The following is a 22766-nucleotide window of genomic DNA, read 5'->3' as shown; positions in this document are numbered from 1 at the left end:
GGCGTTGTTGAGCTTCCGATTCATGTTTAGAAAGGAAAGGAACAAAGTGGGAAATCATTGAGTCCCGTCGCAGTGAAAAAAAAAACGACTCCCCAGTTGTAACCGAGGAAAAATAGCTGCTTTAACCGCTTCTCCCCTGTCTCAGCTCAACGACGAGCTGACTTCATATCTCCCGACAATTCAATGAACAATGTACAGCAATATGGTGTGCTGGTTTTGAGTTAGTATCCCACGTTGTTCAATGCTTGGAGGGGCTCTTCTGCAACAATGAAAAACAACATCAACAGCAGAAGATTTCCTCCAACCAACCCCAAGAATGAGGGCGAACGGCTAGAGAGAGTTCTTAACCAGAAGAAGGAAACCAAGTCTGTCAGATAAATGGAAGATGGGGCGAGGGGGCGAATCAAGACATTTTATCTGTTGTTGACTACCGGCGGTGAATCGTTTTTAAGCTCTCGTCATCCCTGCCCCGTTCCAACTCCGGTACTAAACTCAACCATAAGCGTGGTATTTTATTCGGCAGAGAATAAACTGCTCTCATGTACTAAAGGATAATGATGTACATACTGCAACGGTCTCAGGTAGCAATTGCGATTTCAAGCTCAGGCTCTTCGCGATTCCGCTGTGACAATGCAGTGTATTGCGACAAGAGGGGGATTATTTATTTTTTTCGGAAAATTTTAGAAGTTTCGCTCTGTTTACGCTAGTTGCTCTTAGCAGTCGGCTTAAGCTGTATGACGAGGATTTACGACGCAATTTGATAAGAGTTCATATATCTGGATCAACAATAGAAAAGGGCCCATCAGCATTTGTCAACAATCCGTTCTAAAGCCCTTTCCGCACAAAACGAAGGCCGCCCACACAAGCCAACTCTATTATCGGATAAGGAAAAGTTTCCCCTACCCGATGATGGTGTTGGTTTGCGTGGGCTGCTTTCGCTTTGTGAGGAAAGGGGTTTAGAACGGGTTGTTTACAAATGCTGATGAGCCCTTTTCTATAGTTAATCCAGATATGTTGCATGGTAAAACTGGTTCAAACCAGGGTGCTTCATTTTGAAGAACATGAGCCGACGCCGGTGGTGTAGTGGTAAGCGTAACTGCTTTCTCACCCCAATGGGTCTGGGTTCAATCCCAGCCGAGATCGGTGGGATTTTCCTGAGACATAAAAATCTCTGGTCACGTCTTCCTTCGGAAGGGAAGTAAAGCCGTTGGTCCCGGCCCATGTGTGTTTGAATTAGTGCGATATACGCAGATGTGGAAGCTGCCTTCTTGCACATTCAATTGCTGTCAATGGATGACAATCGATGTCCGTCGGTGAATGGCACTAGATTGCGGAACAGAGATCGACGTTATCGATTCTTCTTAATTTTGACAATATTGCTCACTTAGCTATCCATGTGGTCTTGACTTGCATCCATTTTTTTGAAAATCCTTTGAATGTTTGCTATGTAGGTTCTTGTTGTTGACCTTTTATCGTCTTTTAAACAAGTCCTAGATCATCTAGATTTTTTATATATTTTGGTAGCTTGTCACAATTTATGACAGGTAATATCCCAACAAACAATTCAAAGTCACAAATAAGCATACACATTGAATAAATGCTGTATAACAGTGTACAGTGCTGAATAAAACAGGATGACGAATTATGTGCAGAAAAAAGCTCATTGAGATCGATAGATGCGCCTATATTCCGCCGTTTGCTCTGATATGATTAATTTACTTATTAAAAGCTTTATAAACGTTGACTGTCTTCCTGATTCAGAACCAGAGGTTTGATCTAATAACAAACTGAATAAGTGTAATTTGCACATACATTTTCGCTTTAATTCGACTGTTTTCAATTGACTTAATAAAATGCTTCATTAGACGTCTTATAAATGTTTTCATTATTCCATTATTAGATTTCATTGTATTGCAATATTGTAATGCTGTATAAAGGTGAATACATTCAGCAAAATAGCTCTTATACCACTATGCGTCGATGTTTCAATTTCTTGATTTGTAAATACTTTACAAACGGCGTATTCATTCATTATTCCACAACAATGCTTCAGACTAACAACGAAACGAAATTGGTAGCATAGTGGTTACCGTTTCCGCTTTCCAAGTAGAAGGTCGCGAGTTCAATACCAACCTCAACCCTTTTTTTATTTATTTTCTACGCATAATTAATTTAAATCGTAATCATAGATTGCATCACTCACGACAACCAATTCATAGATCTATTGAAAAGAATAGCATCCTTTCCTTCGAAATGAGAGAGATGGAGAGGTAACGTTGGTCTCATGTTAAACAACTATGAATGAATTAATCATTCTTACATCTCCTTGAATTAGCTAAAGTTACGGCTGGGAGTGCTGATAGGTTTTCAGATTCAAGCTTTTATTACTTATTTAGCTGCCCATATGATGTATTCTAGGATAGCTCAGATGGCAAGGCAAGCGGCTGATGATCGGAAGGTCATGGATTCAAATCCCATCCAACGACATGTGTGTATATGTGATAAATTTTCTAGGATATATGCGCGTGCTTCGACAGAAGTAATTGACACAACAATCACTAACGAGAGAGAACAGCCCTGCTCTGTCCCGTTCTTATTTTCGGATTAATTGTTCCGTAATTGAATAATCATTTAATAAATGTATAATAGTGTCTAATTAAACATTATTTCACATGAGAATCAAGCGTCTATATACACTTTTATACCATCGCTGTTTAAGGAAGTAATGATGTCTAATAAACGCTGAATAATCAAAAATTTGATCGAATAAGCTATGTTACAACTTTTGTAAGTCGAATAAAAGCTTCTCTACATACCTTATTCAACACCAAATATTTCGATGTTGTGGTTGAATAAATTCTCCAGATTTGTGTGAACAAAGCCTGAACAGAAGTTGTTATTAAAAATAGTAGCAGTATTATTAAGCATGAAGTGGAATAAAATCGTCCAGAAGTCGTTTCTTCAATAGGCAATTGTTTGTTGGGATGTCTATGTTGCACAACAAAATAAAATTAAAACATAAACACTCATTATGTACACAACATAATGGTCAAATGACACTTTTAGGTGAATATGAATTATTTGAATACTGTTTCAAGTATTAAAAATTATTCCGTTGTTGGCAACTGAAAAGTAGAACCGTGCTGCCAAAAACGGAAGAATACTGTTTAACGAGCAACTTCTTTTAAGGTTCCAAGCCTCGGAAATGTTTCGTTTGAGAGATATTAGTTTGAATGTCTGGTTCACAATTTTAATTAATTGAAAAATGCAAACTCGCTTCTCACGGTAACTACTACTGTTTACATGCATCCCTGAAGAATTCCCAGCTACTGGATGCTACCTCCTTTCAAATATACAACTCACATGTTTACGAGAATTTGATTAAGGCACCCAAAGCCCAAATCAAACTACCGGAGAAGAAACATCAACAACAATAAGCGCACTAAGGAGGTTAGGCAGCACAATTTAAGTTGAAAACCAGCAACTTTTGAGAAATTGAATTTTCCACCGGTACCAGCTTCTTCGAATAGAATGTGGTAAAGGCTGACTAAAAGTAAATTGGTACGCACAAAAAGACCGGTAATTCGTGATTCAACCTTCAACTCGAACCTTCAGTGCCTGCTCAGTGGAAACGGACACAGAATCAGCGCATTTCTTTCATTTTTCCCGCATTTGCTGGATGTCCTTGACCGCCCCACCGCTTCGTCGAAGTCACTGCTTTGAAATTGCTCAGTATTTTTCGATTGGTCGTAATTCCGGCTAATCCGGAGGATTCTGTAGCTTGGGGACAAAATCGATGTTGTTGTAAGCATACCACTCCAGAAACACATTGAAGTAATGGCAGCTGGCCAAATAGGGCCAAAAGATGACTTTGCCCGTATGCTTGCGGATGAACGGCAATACACGCTTTTTCAGGCATTCTTCGATGTAAACTTAGGATGTCATCGTGGAGGATGCGTTCCGTTTTCAGGCCACAACTGCAAATCACTTGCCTTCTTCGCGAACTTGTCGGCAAACACGAACTTGAATCTTCCCGGCACATCCCCACGTCCAGTCGCGAGGAAAAAGTTTTGACCGGGAAGCTGCTTAAAATCGACTTTGACGTATGTTTCGTGCTAGCGGCGCACGAGGGGCATACCAATTTACTTTTAGTCAGCCTTTAGCAGACAGTGCCGTGGACGGTGCCACCGAGTGACTTGAATTCGGTGGAAAACGGGGTTGAGTGAGATGATTGATTGCTACTACACACACACAGAGAAGATGAAGCATTGGAGGATTGATCAGTGCACACGATGAACCCCTGCCTCCACCCCTCCAAAGTCTGCTCATCTGCTCCGTCGTTTTCTCAGGGGGGCAATATGTACCTACATGTCGGTCGGAGCAGTTTGATTTGAATTTGCCTTTGATGGTACTTTGTCTTCCCAGTTGTGCCCGTCATCTATAGTATGTTGTTTGTGTTCAGCACGTTTTAGTCTATAGATAAATAATGGCACATCTGGCTTCGGTTGTAGATGTATGTAGCATGAATGGTTATACATAATATTGTTCAAAGTGGAAAACAAATATCGCCGCTCGATGAACGGAACCGGAAGTGGGCAACGTGCGGTGGAAATTTGATACAAAGCAACATTTCATTGACGATAACCGGGGAACGTTGGGTGGCGCAGTTGGCATTGGCGTAGCTAATGGGGGTGCCAAGGGGGCCAGGCTCCCTCCAGAATGATCTAGCACCCCAGGAATTTTGGTTTTTTTTTAACATCGGTATTTTTTCAAGCAGTTTTGAGGTTTTCTTTTATTTTTATTGATTTTTATGAATGGCTTCTAGCACCAGTTGTGATAGGTTGATTTGAAAAAAAAAAATGCCGAAATTGCGTCAGTTTTACTATAGAGATAACGTACGATTGGAAGATAATCGGCCATATACTACTATGTACCAACAATCAATACAAAACTAACGATTTTAAATTGGCTCGCCACTTTAGTAGCCTATTGGTCCCAAGCAAACGATTAACGTACCCTATTCTAGTTGAAATTCTATTACTACACTATGTTTGTTTTGATTCGCTATGAAAGTTTGACAGATAACATCAGGGGTGTGTGGATTCATGCAGAACATGCAGGGGTGAGTGAAATAGCTTGGGACTGCTTGGGACCGTTGTTCTGGTACTGAGTGAGCCAAAAATAATAATGATTTTCTTCGGGACCCAGTGGTCTTAGAGTTACCTCTATGTATGTACTCTGTATTTTGTTTCTGTTTGAACAATTATAAACCGGCTTAACTAGTTTTAGTTGGCTTTTATTGTACCATGGCTGCAAGATTGTGGTTATCACTCCACCGGGCACATGTTTGTTCTGTAGGCACTGATAGCGACGGTCGCTGAAAATGCTGGCAATAAAAACTGAGTGAGAGGGCAGCATCGATGAACGCAAGCGGGAATAGTTTTTGGCCACCTTAAATCATGTCAGGTATCGTTGAGAAGAGTTCCAGCGATTTCAACAGCAGCAGTTTGCCCTGTGACGTTTCGATGTTCCTTTTACCAAGGTCAAACAGCAGTCATAGGGACTCGATCCTCCGGTCAGGCCAGTTTGTCTAGTATCAGTTTTCCCAACTGGGGTGCCTCTGGATCATTGTCTTGGATCTCATCTTGGATAGGATTCCATTGCTTGTTGTTTTGTTTCTTCGCCTTCAAATCGAAACATTTGAACTGTCAGATTAACCGGATTGCCAAAAACGCCACTATTCACAGGCAAACAAAGTTAGTCTGATGACTGGTACTCTCGGCACTGCAGGCACAGCTGTGGCATTCTGTGAAAAAAGTAGGCACAAAATAAGTGTGTAAAGTGACCACCCCTTGGGAAAAATCGAAAAAATTAACGAAACTTAGGGAGCTTTGGAAAAGTTCAGAAAATTGAGTATGGGTTGGAACTCTTATTAAGATTTGGAATCTTTCTAGAAGTTAAACATTATTTAATTTCAAGGATCCTTATTAATGACTGGAACGCGCAAAAATTGGTCGACAAAAAAATCGTTTCTTTCAGTCAAAATTAATATCACAAAAATCTTCTTTTTTTTTCTTTTGGTAGTTCACTTCATATATTTAAAGGAAACAATGTTCGTTTATTATTTTGGTTTGCCAAAATTTTGCACAGTGGTCTCATCGACCTTATTCGCCCCTGCACACCAGTTAGTTTTAAAATGCTGCTCGTTTTTTTGAGATTCCGTTTGACCAAGGCCCAATACCGTTCGATAGGGCGGAGTTCTGGGCTGTTGGGAGGGTTGTGGTCTTTGGGTACCACAACCACGTTGTTCGCATCGTACCACTCGATTGACTTTTTCCCATAGTGTCAGCTCGCCAAGTCCGGCCAGAACAGCACAGGTCTATTATGTTGTTTTAGGAATGGTAGCAGTCGCTTTTCCAGGCACTCCTGGACGTAGATCTCTTGATTGGTGGTTCCCGTAGTAAGGAAAATTACGCTTTTAGACCACACGTACATGTGACCTGCCAGCCGAGATATTTTTTCGGGAACTTCGATAGTTTGATGGTTTTGAAAATTTCACTCACCTTCCCTTTTCCTGATGCGGTATAAAACTCCTGTCCCGGAAGCTGCTTGAAATCAGCCTTCACATAAGTTACGTCGTCCATGACGACACAGTCGAACTTTGTGAGCAGATTCATATACAGCTCTCGGTTCGCCACCTTCACATTCTTAAACGTCGACAACCCGGCTCGTTTCTTGACCGGCTGCACAGTAGTACGGGAGACATTGAGCTTGCCAGCGACGTCCCGGATGGAGAGGTTAGGATTCCGCTTATATTTCACCGCCACCTTCTTCATCGTCGCTGTCACGTCTGGATTACGACTGCCACCGCTTCCAGGCTTCCTGGTGGTCGACAATCACGGTCGATTTGGCCACGTCCAGCAATTTTGCCAACTTGGCGTGTGATAATGTCGGATTCTCTTGCTGCGCGAGCAAAATTGCTGGGACATCATTTTGAAGAGCAAAAGGTGAAAACTAATCATAGCAACCATTCTATATACACTCAACTTCCAACTGCAGCAATTCAGTTTTTTCTTATGCATTTTTAACAGAAATAAACCAATTTGAAGTTGACCAATTTTTGAGCGTTCTAGACTTTATTCTTCATATAATTTCAGGACACTTGAGCTTGTAATAGTTAAGGAAATTACGTACAATTTCAAGAAATTCCATACGTGGAACTTCACGGAAAATCAACGAGAAACGTAGAAGTGCAGGAAACTTTGTAGTAGGTTTCCAAATCCTTGAAGGTCGTTCCAATGGACGTGTATAGTCTTCTTTGGGTTGAGAAGCATCTAGCTGTTCCATTCGAACTTTCTTCTGTGGAGGCGATTCGGTTGGTGATGTCGCTGGAAGTTTTGAACTTGGTGGATTAGGATCAGGAGTACAATTTTCGATTGGCCATTTTCTCAAAACTGTCACAGAACGGCGATAGATCACTCCCGACTGGTTAGCAACAATGACATCGTTGCCAGTTTTTCTTATCACCGTGAAGTGTTCAACTCGAAAGTTCGGTTCAAGCTTTCCGGTTTCGTTGTTTTTGAGGATGACAGAATCGCCGACCCTAATGTCCGATCGACATTTTTGCATGCCTGCGATTGTCGGCGTATATTTTTCCTTTCATCTTCTTGATCGCATCAGTGTCTCTTGCTTGGCGCAACGTTGGTTCATTCCTTAAAGATGGTAGTAAGTCCTTGACCGGGTGACATGTAAGTAGTCCTAAAGGTGCTTTCTCTGTTATCGAGTGAGGTGAAGTGTTGTACATGTATACGTAGCCCTTCAACACTTTCCGCCAATCCGAATGAGTAGTTTTGGTAATCCGCAAAGCCCTTAAAATACCTCGATTCTGACGCTCAACTAGGCCGTTCATTTGAAGCCAATATGGTATCGTTAGAATAAATCCTCTATTTTTGCTCTTGCATAAGGTAGCAAATCCCTCACTAGAGAATGGCGGCCCATTATCACAGCGGATCGTTTCAGGGTATCCGTGCTCATTGAATATCTGTTCGAGTGCTTCGATAGTTTTAGCTGCATTAGTGTGTCGCATTTCAATAACTTTCAAAAAGCGACTGAAATAGTCTACAACAACTAACATTGTAGCACATTCTTTTGCGGAAAAGAAGTCTATTGCAATATCTTGCCATGCCCGAACCGCTGCTGCACATCCGATACAACTTTGAATTCTATCAGAAACATCTCGATCCATGCAAGGCCACCAGACCCTTTCTCTGAGGTTTCTGCGCATGGTTACGGCTCCTGGGTGTCCACGATGGGTGGTATCGAGAACTTTCGGTCTTAGCTTCACTGGCACCACAATCCTATCGTTCCGAACTACTACACCATCGATGACTCCCAACTCATTGTAAAAAGCTTGATATCTGTAGAGATTTGTTGGCCATTCTCCAGTCCCAAGCGCTTTTATAATTGCACTAGTCTCGTTTCGTATTTCATCCAAGGCGATTGCAGATGGTCCTTCTCCTACAGTAAATAAGAAATGCTGAGAACCCTCATCAAACGGAGAACTTGATTCTGTGCACAGTCTTGACAAAATATCGGAGATGGTTTTTGATCCGGGTACGTACTTCATTTTAAAAGTATACGGCTGTAAGCGAAGTGCCGATGTTTCAGCACGACAGCAAGCACGTTTACCGTCCCGGTGTTTTCCTTCGAAAATATACTCCAGCGTCTTGTGGTCGGTGTAAATAGTGAAACGGAGACCGAAAATGTAGACCACAGCTAAAGCCTCTCTCTGCGTCTGCGGGCAGATCAACAAAGTTTATAAGACCCATAAAACTTCTGACCTCTTCTTTGGTTTCCGGCTTACGAAAATTCTTGACTGCCGATACTTTCTCCTCAGACAGGTTTGTTCAAAAATATATCTATAACAGGCAGCGGGTAATGTTCTCATTGGATTGCTTCACTAGGACGACGCATATCGATACACAACCGGATGTCATCTTGCCCTTTAGGAACTACGACCATGGGTTTTCATTCTGGCAGTCCTACTGCCGGCTCGATTATATATCTACGCAGCATTTCCTGGGGCCTCCCTTAGCTCAGTCAGTAAAAGCGCAGCTACAAAGCAAGACGATACTGGAGGTGGCTCGGTTCGATTCCCGGTCCAGTCTAGGAATTTCTCGGGTTGGAAAATTTATCGACTACCCTGGGCATAGAAGTATGATTGGACTTGCCACACAATTATACCAATGCAAAAATGGTACAGGCATCGAAAGCTCTCAATTAATAACTGTGGAAGTGCATCTAGAATACTAAGTTGAGAGCACACAATAAGCTAATATGCGATATGCAATAAGCTTGAAATGCGAAGAAGAAAAAGAAGAAGAAGAAGAAGCATTTCCTGGATCTTGCCATCTACCAATTTTTCCATTGGAACCAGGATTCTGAGGTAAGAAATCTCCATTGGCGATATATTCCGATTGATCGATAGTTTCACCTGAATGTTAGGAAACTAAGGGAATGCTTCGTGTACAACATCTACGTGCATAACGTCGAGGCCAACTTTCAAGACCTCCAACTCTTCCGCTGTTCTTTTGTTCAGCAAAGATTTGCTGGCACCATGAATTAAGAAGAACTGAGGTTAACCGAAACAGTACACAGTACTGTGACAGTACACGTAGCGGTTTGTAGCTTGCGTAAGCTGTGAGGCTTTGATCATGTTGCTGCCTTTTCTGGAAGATGCGTATCCCAGCACTGCGTATTGACTTCCAGATGTCCTCAGTAATTGTGTTGATTGCTGATCCAGAATCAATCGATCAAACATGTGATCACACCATTGTTTGGTTGTTGATGTTGATATCGATGTGATCAATAATTGTTTCAATTTACTTTTATTGAAGAAAAATCAGGTAATTAAATTAACCCTACTCCAGAACCTACGAGCCCTCAACTTGAATCCTGAGATGTTAGTCTTAAATTCGTATCAAAACAAGCAAAGCAAGAAATAATTAAAAAAAAAACTATTCTACCTTGGCGATATCTTAGGGCCCAGGACGGCGTGGTAGCTCTTCTTCCCACTCTTGTTCTCCGTACAGCGCGTTAGCTTCTTCAGATGTTCGCTTTAGATAATTTCGGCTCCTTGAATTCTGTTTTCACCCCTTGCGACACTTGCCCGCGAAGTGGCCCACACGTCCACATGAGTTGCATCGGACATTCCTGGCAAATCAGCTTTGGGAATCATTGAGGTGATTGGTGGATCCACATTGGTTGCATTCCTGTCCTCGACCAGGTCTGCCTTGGTATGGCTTAAACCGGGGTGCCGATCTTTTAATCTGCCTCGCTGGCGTATCACCCCACTGCTGCAGGGTTGACAGCGGACACAGATCCAGTGACCGGCTCGTCTTTGAGCGCCTTCGACTTTTCCTTTTGATTAATTAAAACTTCACGATTGATTGCGTAGTTCATCAGTTCGTCCAAATTCATAACGTTCTCCAGGCCTTTGTCTCTAATTCGTTCATCTTTTGCTTCCATGGTAACTTGTTGCAATAGCGGGCGGCCTACATACGTAATTTGAGTATGAACTGATTAAAAGATTCGTTGGTTGACTGACGTAGAGAACAAAAAATCTCCAACTCAACACGATCATTTCGCTTTCCGATGAAGAACTTATTCAGCCTTTTCACCCGTTTGTCAAAATCTGGTACTTCCTGAGGCGAGAAAGGAACTCTTGCAGGCTCTGGGTAGTTTTCTTCTGCAACCAGTCTCAAGTTGTAAAAGATGCGTTGGAGTCCTCTACCACCCCAAGCCAACATCATAACCAGTGTTTCATGTTGCAATTGAACGCTCCTCAATTCCGCAACGAGCTCTAATGACCTGAACCACTCCTCCCATTCTCTTCGTAGCCCTTGAGTATCAACCGAGTCATTAAATGGATCCAATGCATAGCGATCTTTACCACCATCGTTTATCAGCTTCAAATAATTTGGTTAGATTGACAAAAAATTAAATTAAATTCCTTGCCATGAAATATACCTTATTGAAATTCAACCGACTGCGCAAAACTGTAGGATCTTGCGACCAGATATTTGATAATCTTTACGGAATTAAGTTTTTGAAATACACATAGGTTTGTTTTTTTCCTTTCGTCATTACCGATATTTCCTCACTGATTTTACTCTCACGAGACCCTCCCTCTCTTTTCATCTCGCTCATACTCCCTCTCTGTTTTCCGAACAAGAAGTACATGACCCTACAAGTAGGTATCTTAAAAGTCTGAAGGAAATTAAATTATAACCTGATTTTTCATGATTTTTCTATGAACCCCACCTATCGACCCATCAACTCATGGACAGGGGACCAACGGCTTTACTTTTCTGATCAGAGATGTTATGCCTCAGAACATCCCGGCGCCGCCGGCTGGGATTGAACCCAGGCCTGCTGGGGTGAGAAGCAATCACGCTTACCTCTACACCACCGACGCCGCTGAGAATTTTTAAGATGTTACAGTCTAGGAAGGAGCTTGTAATTTTACATGAATCTTTAAATTATGATAATTATGATAATTAATTATGATTATTATGATCCAATTTCACGAACTTTTATTTACATTTGAATTCGAAGAATTTATACTTAAAATCTGTATCAGATATATTTATTCTGTAATTACAAAATCTTGGAAACCTATGGGTTTGAGATCTCAAAACTATTTTCGTTTTAACTTTCAGAATTTTAAGAATTGTTCATTGACACATATTTTGAACAACAATCAGAATTTTTTTTAAAACCTATGTTTTTATACCTATGATTTTTTTTGGTACCTATGTATGTGATTTAATTGATGATTGAATATAAAAGATCTGAAAAAAATCTAGTTACAATATTCATGGAATTATTCAACTCTCAGAAATATCTACTATGATAATTTTCTTAAGTTTGAGATTCTTAAAATCCTTAGAGATTTTTTTGAAATAAATATAATTAAATTTAATGATTCACCATTAAAATAATAGCAAGCCTCGCCATAATAGGTCATATTATTTGACAAAACGGAAATGTATCCAACAGGAAAATCAAATAACAAATAGCCTTGACGCCTTTTGATTGATAATCAGTACAAGAGTTTCAATTCAACCGTAGTTTAACAAAACAAAAAATGCCACAGGACCCCCTAGTTTTCTAGCTATGCCAATGACAGTGTGGGTGGGCCATTCAATGTGGTTTGTGCAATGACATTGCGGTTATCGCGGTTATCACTATAATGCACTTATTAGGCAATTGTTCATCGTCCAAAGCGCGTGATGATAAAGCGATTGTTGAACATATGAGTTCGTACAAAATGTGGGAGGCTTTGTGAATTCCGTTGGTTGGATACAAACCCTCTGAAATTGAATCTTCATTTAACATGGGAAACAATTCCGAGAAAAGCAGCGCGTTTTCGCCGTACAACATCAAAGAATTTTCATAAATCCACGTAACTGAGAACACCTTACTTTCTTCTATTATAAGCCACCCAATCATTTCGTCTCATGCCGAGCCAATTACTAACTCCCCCAACATTTTCCAGATTTACTCGGAAAAAAATCAATAGAAACGTTAAGAGGAAATTGTTTGTACTTCCTTCCTTGTTGTACTTACAACTCCTCTGCCACAGCGGCAGCAACACATCAGTGAAATCCTTGAATTCTCCGAAGCGTGAAGGGACACACATACACGTACCGATTTGTTAAGTTCATCATATTTCTTCAGCGCTTCCAAGGGGGATAAGGACTCTCTAATCAAATCTCTCTCGCGCCCCTCTGGCAATGATATTTAGCTACTCATGTACGGGACGGTACACCATGCAAGACTCTCGCTCGAAGAAGTCTGTAAAGCGAGTAAATACCGCAAATTCCTCAGGGTGTCTTTCACATTGTTCGAAGGGATCAAGACCTCGTCACTGCTAAAGCTCAGCCTCCGACGTTGTGTATTGTCAAGTGTACTCCTAGAAGGGTTGCAATCAACGTACGTTTGAGAACTGCTGGCCAAGAGGTAAAGGTAAAGAGCATGCTAATTTCAAAAGCATCCAGTGTACTAGCATCACATTTCTCGCAAGAAGCACATACAGCGAATGTAAGAAACCATAAACTTAAAGTTGATGTATATGTCATTTGGTTTGGGTGTACTTCTTTTCTCATCAGTGTACACTAGGGTGTTTCATTTTTTTTTTTATAAAAAGAGGTGAATTTACGAAAAATCACTGTTCAAAAATTGATTAAGGTTTAGAGGTCGTGCCAATGATCTGAAATTTGAAGGAATTTAAAAACTTCTAATAACGCTCTAACTTTGCTTCTACTTGTTCAACTGTTGAAATGCTCTTACTAATGGCGATGAGCAAAAAGCCTTTTGTTGTTATAATCAGTTTTACAGCAGATCAATAATGACAGATGAATTTGTGCAAGACAACAACGCCAATTTCAACACAACAACAGGTTTGTTGTCATGACAACCAAATATTTTTATTTTTAAACACAATTAGAAATGAATACCGACTTCGGTAATTTTTACCGAACTTTCAACTGTTCAGGTAAAAATCAGGCATTTTCATTAGTTTTAAAGCTTCAAAACAAAAGGAAGCTTTATCGCAATGGCAAGACTCGTTTACGTCCACTATCAGTGCTCGTCATTAGACGTTTGATTTTGCGAATTCCAAATCTCTTTGCTGGTGTTTCGCGTTTGATTTTAGTTTGGTGATTTTTTTTTCTTGTGCTTTTTTTTTATTTATTTCGTCTGCCGTGGGCAAGAGAAAAGTGTTAGTAGGTGTGTAGCGTGATTCGATTAATTCGCGAATTTGGGAAGCTGATAGTGATTGTGGAAGGTGAAGGTTGATAAATTGGCGGCAGTGTTGGGGGATCTCGGTGAAACAGTGACAAAGTGTCCCAAAGGTCGTAGATTTGCAAAATCGGTAGAACTAGACATTATCCACTACCCAAACGCTTCCATTGTGTGCTACATTCGCGTTAACATTGTGTCCGCTAAAAGTTATTTTTAATTCGTTTGACTGTAGTTTTAAATCGTTTTTTCAACGTTGACGTATTATCTGGACCTGCTTTCATCGCTAAATTCTGGAGTTGATTTGTGAATTTGCTGTTTTGGACGATTCCGAATGATTTAATTTTCAACCACATTCCTGTATTCGGGCTAACGCTATCATTTGTTGCTGTTCACTGAGTTTTGTTTTGTTCGCAAGTTGGAAATCAACGAAATCGAGCCGTTGCGCTGCGGCTTTTGTGAGGTTTACTTCCACATCAGCATGCAATGTTGTGGTTTCAACCTCAGTCGTGCGAGCAAAGACCTATTCTCGCAAGGCAAGGCTGTATTCGTTTGTTCAAATTGCCGGGATAAAATGAATGGCAGAAGTGTGAAACAGTATTTTACTGATGAGCTCGCACACGACACGACTCCGTCACCTGATGGCTTACCGGCTCAGGTTCAACAACTGTTCAACTTGGTGGAATCGCTGAGTGATAAAGTTGACAAGTGCATTTCCATCGATATTCCTGCTGAGCGACTATCGAATCGATCAAGGAAGGGAAACGCCTGGCCCAGACTTGGTGTTAAACGTCGTCGTGGTAATGAAGGTGGACCGATTGGCACTTCTTCTGTGCGTGGGACCAATGCAATTGATCTCAGTGACTTGTCTGTACCGTGTCTAACACCACCGATCTCCCCTCCAAAGTTCTGGCTCTACCTGTCCGGATTACACCCGTTAATAACTGCTGAGGACATTCAAAAAATTACTTCTCGCTGCTTGGATCTAACAACACCTGCTGACGTCGTGCGTCTCGTTCCCAAGGAAGTGGATATGACGAAGCTGACTTTCATTTCCTTCAAAGTTGGCTTGGATCCATCGCTGAAAGAAATAGCTCTCGACGCTTCTACGTGGCCTGATGGGATATTATTCCGTGAATTCACCGACTACTCAAAAAACCAGTCTGGATCCAACGGCAATCCACTGACAAATACTTAAGGCTCTATCATGTGGACGGTGGAAACCCTAGGGTTAGCACCATTATCAATAATCATTCTTTTCGACAATCTGTGGACGGTGGAAACCCCAGGGTTTCCACCAGAGGTGAGTATCTGTACCATTCACCAAATATTCCCGCGCCAAATATTTCCATGTTGCAGAACACGACCCGTGACGCTAGTCGTTTATGGGTTTATTATCAAAACGTACGTGGACTGCGCACCAAGATCGACGACTTTTACTGCAACGTCCTGGAGTGCAATTTTGACGTCATCATTTTAATCGAGACGGGGCTTAACGAGGCTATCAATTCGACGCAGCTTTTCGGAAGCAACTACAATGTATACCGATGTGACCGAAGCCATATAAACAGCAGCAAATCTCGTTTCGGAGGGGTTCTAATTGCCGTACATCATCGTTTCATCAGTAGCAGTGTCGTTGCTACGAGCGGAGAAACGATAGAACAAGTGTGTGTATCGACGAGGATTGGATCCAAGCGACTATTGCTGTGTGCAATTTACGTTCCTCCAGACAAGAGCAAGGATCTCAGCGTTTTGAATGGGCATATTGAATCGATCCAAGAGCTTTGTAACAGTGGCTCTGACAGCGATTGCTTGCTGGTATGCGGTGACTACAATCAACCTGGGATATCCTGGAGTTGGGCTGATGGCGAGATTCGACCTGTGAACTCTGTTCCTTTACCAGTTGCTAGCTCATTCTTGATTGATGGCATGGATTTCCACAACCTGCATCAGAGAAATCTCGAGCGCAACCACTTAGGACGCATCCTGGATTTTGCCTGTGGAAATCTCGAGATCTGTTTCACCACTCTTGCCAGTTGATCTTCATCATCCGCCACTAGTCGTCTGCTTACCATCTCTAGTTGATGACGGTGCACTGCTGCTGAATGCAAGTGATGAGCTTGCGTTAGACTATAGCAAGATTGATTTCGATGTTCTAATGGACTTCCTTTCCGTCACTGACTGGGATCTTCTTTTCGATGGACTGAATGCTGATGAAATGGCTGAAACGTTGTGTGCTGTGCTAAATAATTGGATGGATACAAACGTACCGATTCGTCGGCCTGCTGTTTCTCCTGCGTGGAGCACCGCTTTGCTACGAAAACTAAAACGAAAAAGAAATGCTTCGCAACGTAGACTTCGGCGATACCGTTCCCTGGCAAATAAGCGTAGTTTTCACTTGGCGTGTAACGAGTACCGTAATCTAAACTCTTCGCTCTACAAATCGTACGTTTTACGAGTGCAAACTAATTTAAGGCGAAACCCCAAAAACTTTTGGAGCTATGTAAACTCGAAGAGGAAAAATTCAACAATGCCTGCAAGCGTTTTTTTTTCAATTGTAACGGTCACTCCATGTTGTAAATATTAAATCAGTCAGTCACTCCGTGTTGTAAATATTAAATCAGTCAGTCACTCCATGTTGCAAATATTAAAACAGCCAGTCACTCATTGTTGTAAATATCAAATTAGCTATAATTAAAGTAGGATGAAATGGATCCAATCCATACGCCAAAAGCTACGCCAGTAGCGAAACGACACTGGTCGATTTACTATAAAAATAGAATATCTCGTGAGTAAAGCCACACGACCTTGTGCAATTTCTCCCAAGGCCGAGTCCAGTGAAATCTTCGGGAAAGTTGGGAAAAGAGAGAGTTGTGGCTACACCCGACATTGAACGAAGGACCAGTGATCGGAATAATCTCTCGCATTGCCGATCTAGTTCGAAGAAGTTCGCGGGAAAATCGAACTTCCGTTAAGTTCGGCCGAGGTCACCTTCCCTAATCTGAGGGTCACGGTTTCGCCTCACTTTCGTCCGAACCGCAGATAACAGTGGAAGTGTGTCCTTTTTTGTTCGCGTTATTTGATAGTTTTGTATAGTGAGTTAAAGCAACGTGGTTTTACTTTATACTTGAATTCTAATTTCTCCTAGTTGATTGTTTAGTTATAGCTATCAATCTAAAAGTAGTGTGCGTCATAGGCTAGACTTTGTGTGTGCAAAAAAACAAGCTAGACCAGGTAATGTGCTGCTCGGTAAAGAAAATCTGTGCAATGTGCTTAATGGTATTTTCAACAGCCGACGGCTACATCCTCTTCCAACGCCATCATCTGCATCCCCGGGGCGAAAGATTCCGGCAACCGTCACCTTGGCCGGTGGAAAGCGATCCGCATCCACATCGCTTGTCGGGGCTTGGTGGTTGTCAAGCGCCACCTGTGGTAGAATTACCATCCGTCCAACCACGTGGAAATCGTTGGCCGTTTAATCACCAACGGTCGAACGCTAAGTAGCATCGTCGCCGCCCGTAACAGCAGCGCAGCAGTCAACAGCAGCATCATCAACTGGTGAGTCCGTTCCAATTGTTTCTTTGTTGAGTGTGGCGTCCGGCGAGGGCGCCACGGAGGACCTTTTTTGCCGACCATCAGGTCGAAGAGCATGAATTGCTAAGATTTGGATAAGTCCAATATTTGTGAGGTTGGGTGTCGGCAGGACAACGTGCACACGTATCGTAATATATGGATGCCCACTAGACTGATGCAAAATTTGACTTTTTCGCTCCACAGTGCTTAAATGGTTTCAAATCGGGTCGTGATTAGCCTCCAAAAGTTACAACTCATTTGGTTAGAAACAGACTTCGCACAAACCATTTGAAGTTTTCATGTAAATTACTATGGAAAATCTCAACTTTTTGTTCATTGCCTTCTAGTCTTTTTCCATACTGAGCTGCGAAACAGCTCGATAGCTATTCTTATAGAACATTTTCTCAGCTACAACTTTGCTGAAGATCGTTTCTATGTAAAACGAGACAGGAAAAAGTTATTAATTATTTAAGAGATTGGTAAAATTATGACATGATCAAGCAGCTGCTCTGTAGGCAACACTGTATTTTGCAGTGAGACATAGTAGCCATATTTTTTGTATCCTATTCAACGCCCCAGAAACACCAATGTTGCCTGCTGAGCAGTTGATTGAGTATGATCATAAGACATCAGTGCATTGAACCATTAATAACTTTCGATCCTTGCATTCAATCAAAAAGTGGTCTTTGGCAAAGTTGTAGCTGGGAAAATTTCCTACAAGTAAAATTGAAAGCTTTTGAAGCAGACCGATATGGTGAATTATTAGATAGACATGAACAAAAATCTTGGTTTTACCATAGTAATTCCCATACAAACTTCAAATGGTTTGTGCCATTTCAGTTTCTCACCAAATGGGTTCAAATTTTGAGAGGTTAGTCAGGATCCGATTTGGAATCGTTTAAGTATTGTGGAGCGAAAATTTCAAATTTTGCATCACTCTAATGCCCACCCAACCCATTAATGTGAGACACCCGGGTGCCAAGCTTTGCCGTTCCCCGCTTGCTGCATCGTCGTGAGAACCGAGAAGAAAAACACAAGAGCACAGCACAATATGATAGGTAGATAGAAGAACCGCACGCACACAAGTATAGGTAGAGGAATAGAATAAAGAGGAGTAGGAAAATACAAGCAATCCAAAGTTCTGAAAAGCATGAGTTTACAATAAACCTCAACTTACTGTTTTCCGTTATAAAATGAATGTTTGATTTGAATTGAATGTAATGTTGTTGATCAGTCCTATTAAAACTTTTTAATGAAAGGAAGAAAGTGTCTTCACGTTGTTTCGGGTCCGGGTAATTATGTTGTCTTCCGCGTGGTCGGAATTTGACTTGTATGTGGCGTACCTCTTTTGTTGAAGCTGCACCACTGGCGGAAATAAGTGGAACTACCGATGAGGAAAGCTTGACGTGTAACGTCGTTTAGGTTTGTGTGATCTCTTACCGTGAGCTTCGGGGAAATATTTCGGGGTGTGAGAGATTATGCTGTTTTAGCAATAAGGTTTTCTACCCGATCAATTTCGGTGGTAGTGAAGCTGGCTCGATCTCTTCTTTTTAGGAAGATTACACTTGGATTCGCCCTTGAGGCAGTCTCATCCGGGCAAACTCAACATGGTATGCGGTCTCCTTTATCGGAGTGGCGCTTAAGCCGCATACTTATTCGAGATCGACCAGTGGCGGCTACACAATGACGTTGAATCGTCGATAGGCGGGAAGAAATGTGAGCTTTTTGCTGCTCATTTTTCGTCGGTTTTTGCCGCAGAATCCATCACCTCGATTAAACTTGTCTCGGCTGTTTCGGATGTGCCTTCAAACCTTGTTGACATAAACACTTTTGAAATAACGCCCGTTATGGTAACTAATGCCGCCAAGAAAATGAAATGTACCTTCTCGCCTGGACCAGATGGCATTCCTTCTGCAGTGTATTGTCGTACCATTGGAGCGCTTGTTGAACCGCTTTGCAGAATCTTCAACAAATCTTTTGTAGAGTCGAAATTTCCTGCAATCCGGAAAGAGTCATTTATGGTTCCGGTACACAAGAAAGGAGATAAACGTGACGTTAAAAACTACAGAGGAATTACTAATCTCTCTGCAGCATCAAAACTGTTTGAGATAATTGTGAGTGGTTTCATTCTTGAGCACACCAAATGCTATATCTCTAGTGACCAACATGGCTTCATGCCTGGACGATCGGTTACCACAAATCTTCTAGATTTTACCACGACATGTTTTGAGCAACTGGAAAATGGGGCACAAATAGACGTCATCTACACTGATCTAAAAGCAGCGTTTGATACGATCAACCATGACATTATGTTGGCAAAGCTATCCAAACTCGGTGCGTCGGACCGTTTGACTTCGTGGTTGTACTCCTACTTGACTGACAGGTCTCTGCGAGTGAAACTTGATTCCAGTACTTCCTCGTATTTCACGAACTCGTCAGGTGTACCACAGGGTAGCAGTCTTGGCCCGTTGCTGTTTGTGTTGTACATCAACAACGCACTTCTTCTACTTGGAGATGGCTGTAAGCTTGCGTATGCCGATGACCTAAAGCTGTACTTCGTGGTGCGGACTGCTGAGGATTGCATTCGTCTTCAATCGGTATTGGATCTGTTCGTTGTCGTCGGAATAAGCTTACCCTCAGCATTCCTAAATGTATGGTAATGTCGTATTACCGCATCAGGCAGCCGATTGTTTTTGACTATGCCATCAACGGTATGGTTCTTCAAAGAACCGACCAGTTCAGCGATCTTGGTGTTCTACTGGACCATAAGTTGACGTTCAACCTCTACCGCTCTGCTCTGATCACAAAGGCGAATCGCCAGCTAGGTTTTGTGTCGAAAATATCGAAGGACTTCATTGACCCACACTGCCTGAAAGCTCTCTATTGCTCACTTGTGCGACCAATCCTGGAAAATGCCAGGACATTACGAAGTGGTACCCTTCTCCAACCGCGGTACCATCGAACGGCGTTCAGTTACATTAAAATCATTATCATTAAAATCAAAAATCTACCTTTTTTGTTTGAAGACAATAAGCTATACATTCTTCAGAAAAGTAATAACTGAGCTAATTTCAAGCTACTTTGTTAGAAAGAACATTTTTGTATCACTTTAATTTACCGATTTATGGCTATTTTTTTTTAATGAATTAGGGTGTTTCTAAAAAAACAGTTTTTTTGCTCTCGTTTTCTTATTTCGAATTTCTCAGCAAAGGTGTCTTCAAATAACTTTTACCTCTTTAGAAGGCGCAAATTTTTGCTTCACAAAGCTTGTCGATATCTTTCGCCGATCAAGACTTATTGACGTTTTTCTACCAAAATATGCCCTTTTCTATTGTTAATATCTCTGGTTGGGGCAAACAAAATAAAAAGTTTTTGTACGACATTTGAAAGGGTATATAATATGAAAAAATGGAGGAATGTTATTTTTTAACTCGAATAAAATCAATTTGAATTTAATCATATTGTTTCCTATAATTGGGTAAATCTTTTTAATTAAAAGAGATACAGGCAACAAATTGTGGTATAAATCGTGCGTCGTAAAAAGTTTTAAAAGTCTCTAGAAGATGACTTTAATGAGAAATTTTAAATGAAAATATATGTTTTCATAGGACCACTCTATTGATAAATTTCAAATAAAATGTGTTAGTACTTTGTTTCAATATTTGGACATTTAGTGTCTTCAGAAAAGTTTTTGTACTTAAAAATTCCCGTCTTTTGGTGTTCACAAACGTCAGGGTGGTTCTTAAATTGGAGGATTTTTATAAAATAACTTAAAAAGTTATTTGAAGACACCTTTGATGAGAAATTTTAACCCTCCGTTACTCGCGCCAACTTTTGTAACACGAGTACTCGCGCGTTGTACTTTGTACAACAGTGTGAGTTTTCCATTGCCATTTTGCAGCCGAGCTACCAATCGATATGAAACCACCGGGTATTCCTTAAAAAACTTGTTTTTAACTAAACAAGCTAAACTTTTATCACAGTTTACCCCCAAACAATGCGGATAATAGAGAAAATGTGAATGGAAACCACGTACGGAACGTGGGATTTGACTTAATTGGTTACAACATGAAAAATCTCGAGATCCTGATCAGATAGAAAGTTACTGTCTTCGGCATAGTTGTTCAGGAGGTCAAGGCCTTTTCGCAGGTGGACAGTAATTTAGAATGTTCTCACTATGCGGCGCTAGTGTACACGTAAAATTCTCATATTTAATATCTCTAGATTTTGACCAGATAGAAAGTTACTGTCTTCGGCAAAGCTGTTCAGGAGATCATAAACTTTTTGATGGTGAGCAGTAGTTCAGAATCTTCTCACTAGGTAGCGCTCGTATACATGTTAAGTTCTCGTATGTGATACATCCTGACCAGATAGAGAGTAAATGTCTTTGGCAAAGTTGTTCAGGAAGTCAAGATCTTTTAGTTGGTGGACAGTTGTTCAGAATGTTCTCACTACGCAATTCTCGCATATACAATAGCTCGAGATCCTGAGCAGATAGAAAGTTACTGTTTGGGGAAACTTGTTCAGGGGGTCAAGACTTTTTGGCTGGTGGACAGTAGCCCAGAATTTTCTCACCACGTGGCGCTAGTAAACGTGTACAATTCTCGCGTAATGCTATAGCTCGAGATCCTGAACAGGTAGAAAATTACTGTCTTCGAAAAAGTTGTTCATGAGGTCAATACCTATTGCTTGGTGCACAATAGTCCAGCATTTTCACACTACGTGGCGTTAGTATACACGCAAAATTCTCGCAGGTAAAATTTCTCGAGATTCTGTTAAGATAGAAAGTTACTGTCGTCGACAAAATTGTTCAAGAGGTCATAACTTTTCCGCTAGTGAAAAGTAGTTCAAAATTTTCTCACTACGTAGCGCTAGTATACACGTGAAATTCTCGCATTTGGTTTGTATCGAGATCCTGACCAAATAGAATATTACTGTCTTGGGCAAAGTTGTTCAGAGGGCCAAGGCCTTTTGGCTGGTGTACAGAAATTCCATTTTTTCACATCATTGTATTTGCGCTTGTATACACGTGCAATTCTCGCATTAGATATATATTCCGATACCTGCTAAACTGTCATCGGCAAAGTTGTTCAGGAGATCAAAACTTTTTCGTTGGTCGACAGTACAGAATTTTCTCACTACGCGGCGCTAAGATATACGTGAAATCTTCGCATGTATATATCTCGAGATCCTGAACAGCTAGAAATTTACTGTTTTTGGCAAGGCTGTTAAGGAGATAAAGATATTTCAGAAATTTCTCAAAACTTGGCGGGCGATTCTCGCATATCAAATATCATAGAATAAAAATAAAATTTACATCATCCTAAGTGGGATAAGACAAATCTATTCTGGATTTCTTTTACTGGTGAAGATTTTCATGCAGATTTGTC

At 41.1% G+C, this 22766-nt stretch overlaps 1 protein-coding gene across 1 annotated transcript in view; it reads left to right on the top strand.

Moving 5' to 3' along the window:
- The window catches only part of LOC135704716 (GTP-binding protein Di-Ras1), a 457174-nt gene that overhangs the window by 377720 nt on the left and 56688 nt on the right, over nt 1-22766 (top strand). The gene's annotated exons all lie outside the window — the stretch shown is intronic.

This window comes from Ochlerotatus camptorhynchus, unplaced genomic scaffold, assembly GCF_037179485.1.
Source record: "Ochlerotatus camptorhynchus isolate MF236.1 unplaced genomic scaffold, CSIRO-AGI_Acam_v1.1 ptg000246l, whole genome shotgun sequence".
Lineage (NCBI taxonomy): Eukaryota > Metazoa > Arthropoda > Insecta > Diptera > Culicidae > Ochlerotatus > Ochlerotatus camptorhynchus.
The sequence above is the reverse complement of the archived record's forward strand: the minus strand, read 5'-3'. Positions and strand labels throughout refer to the sequence as shown.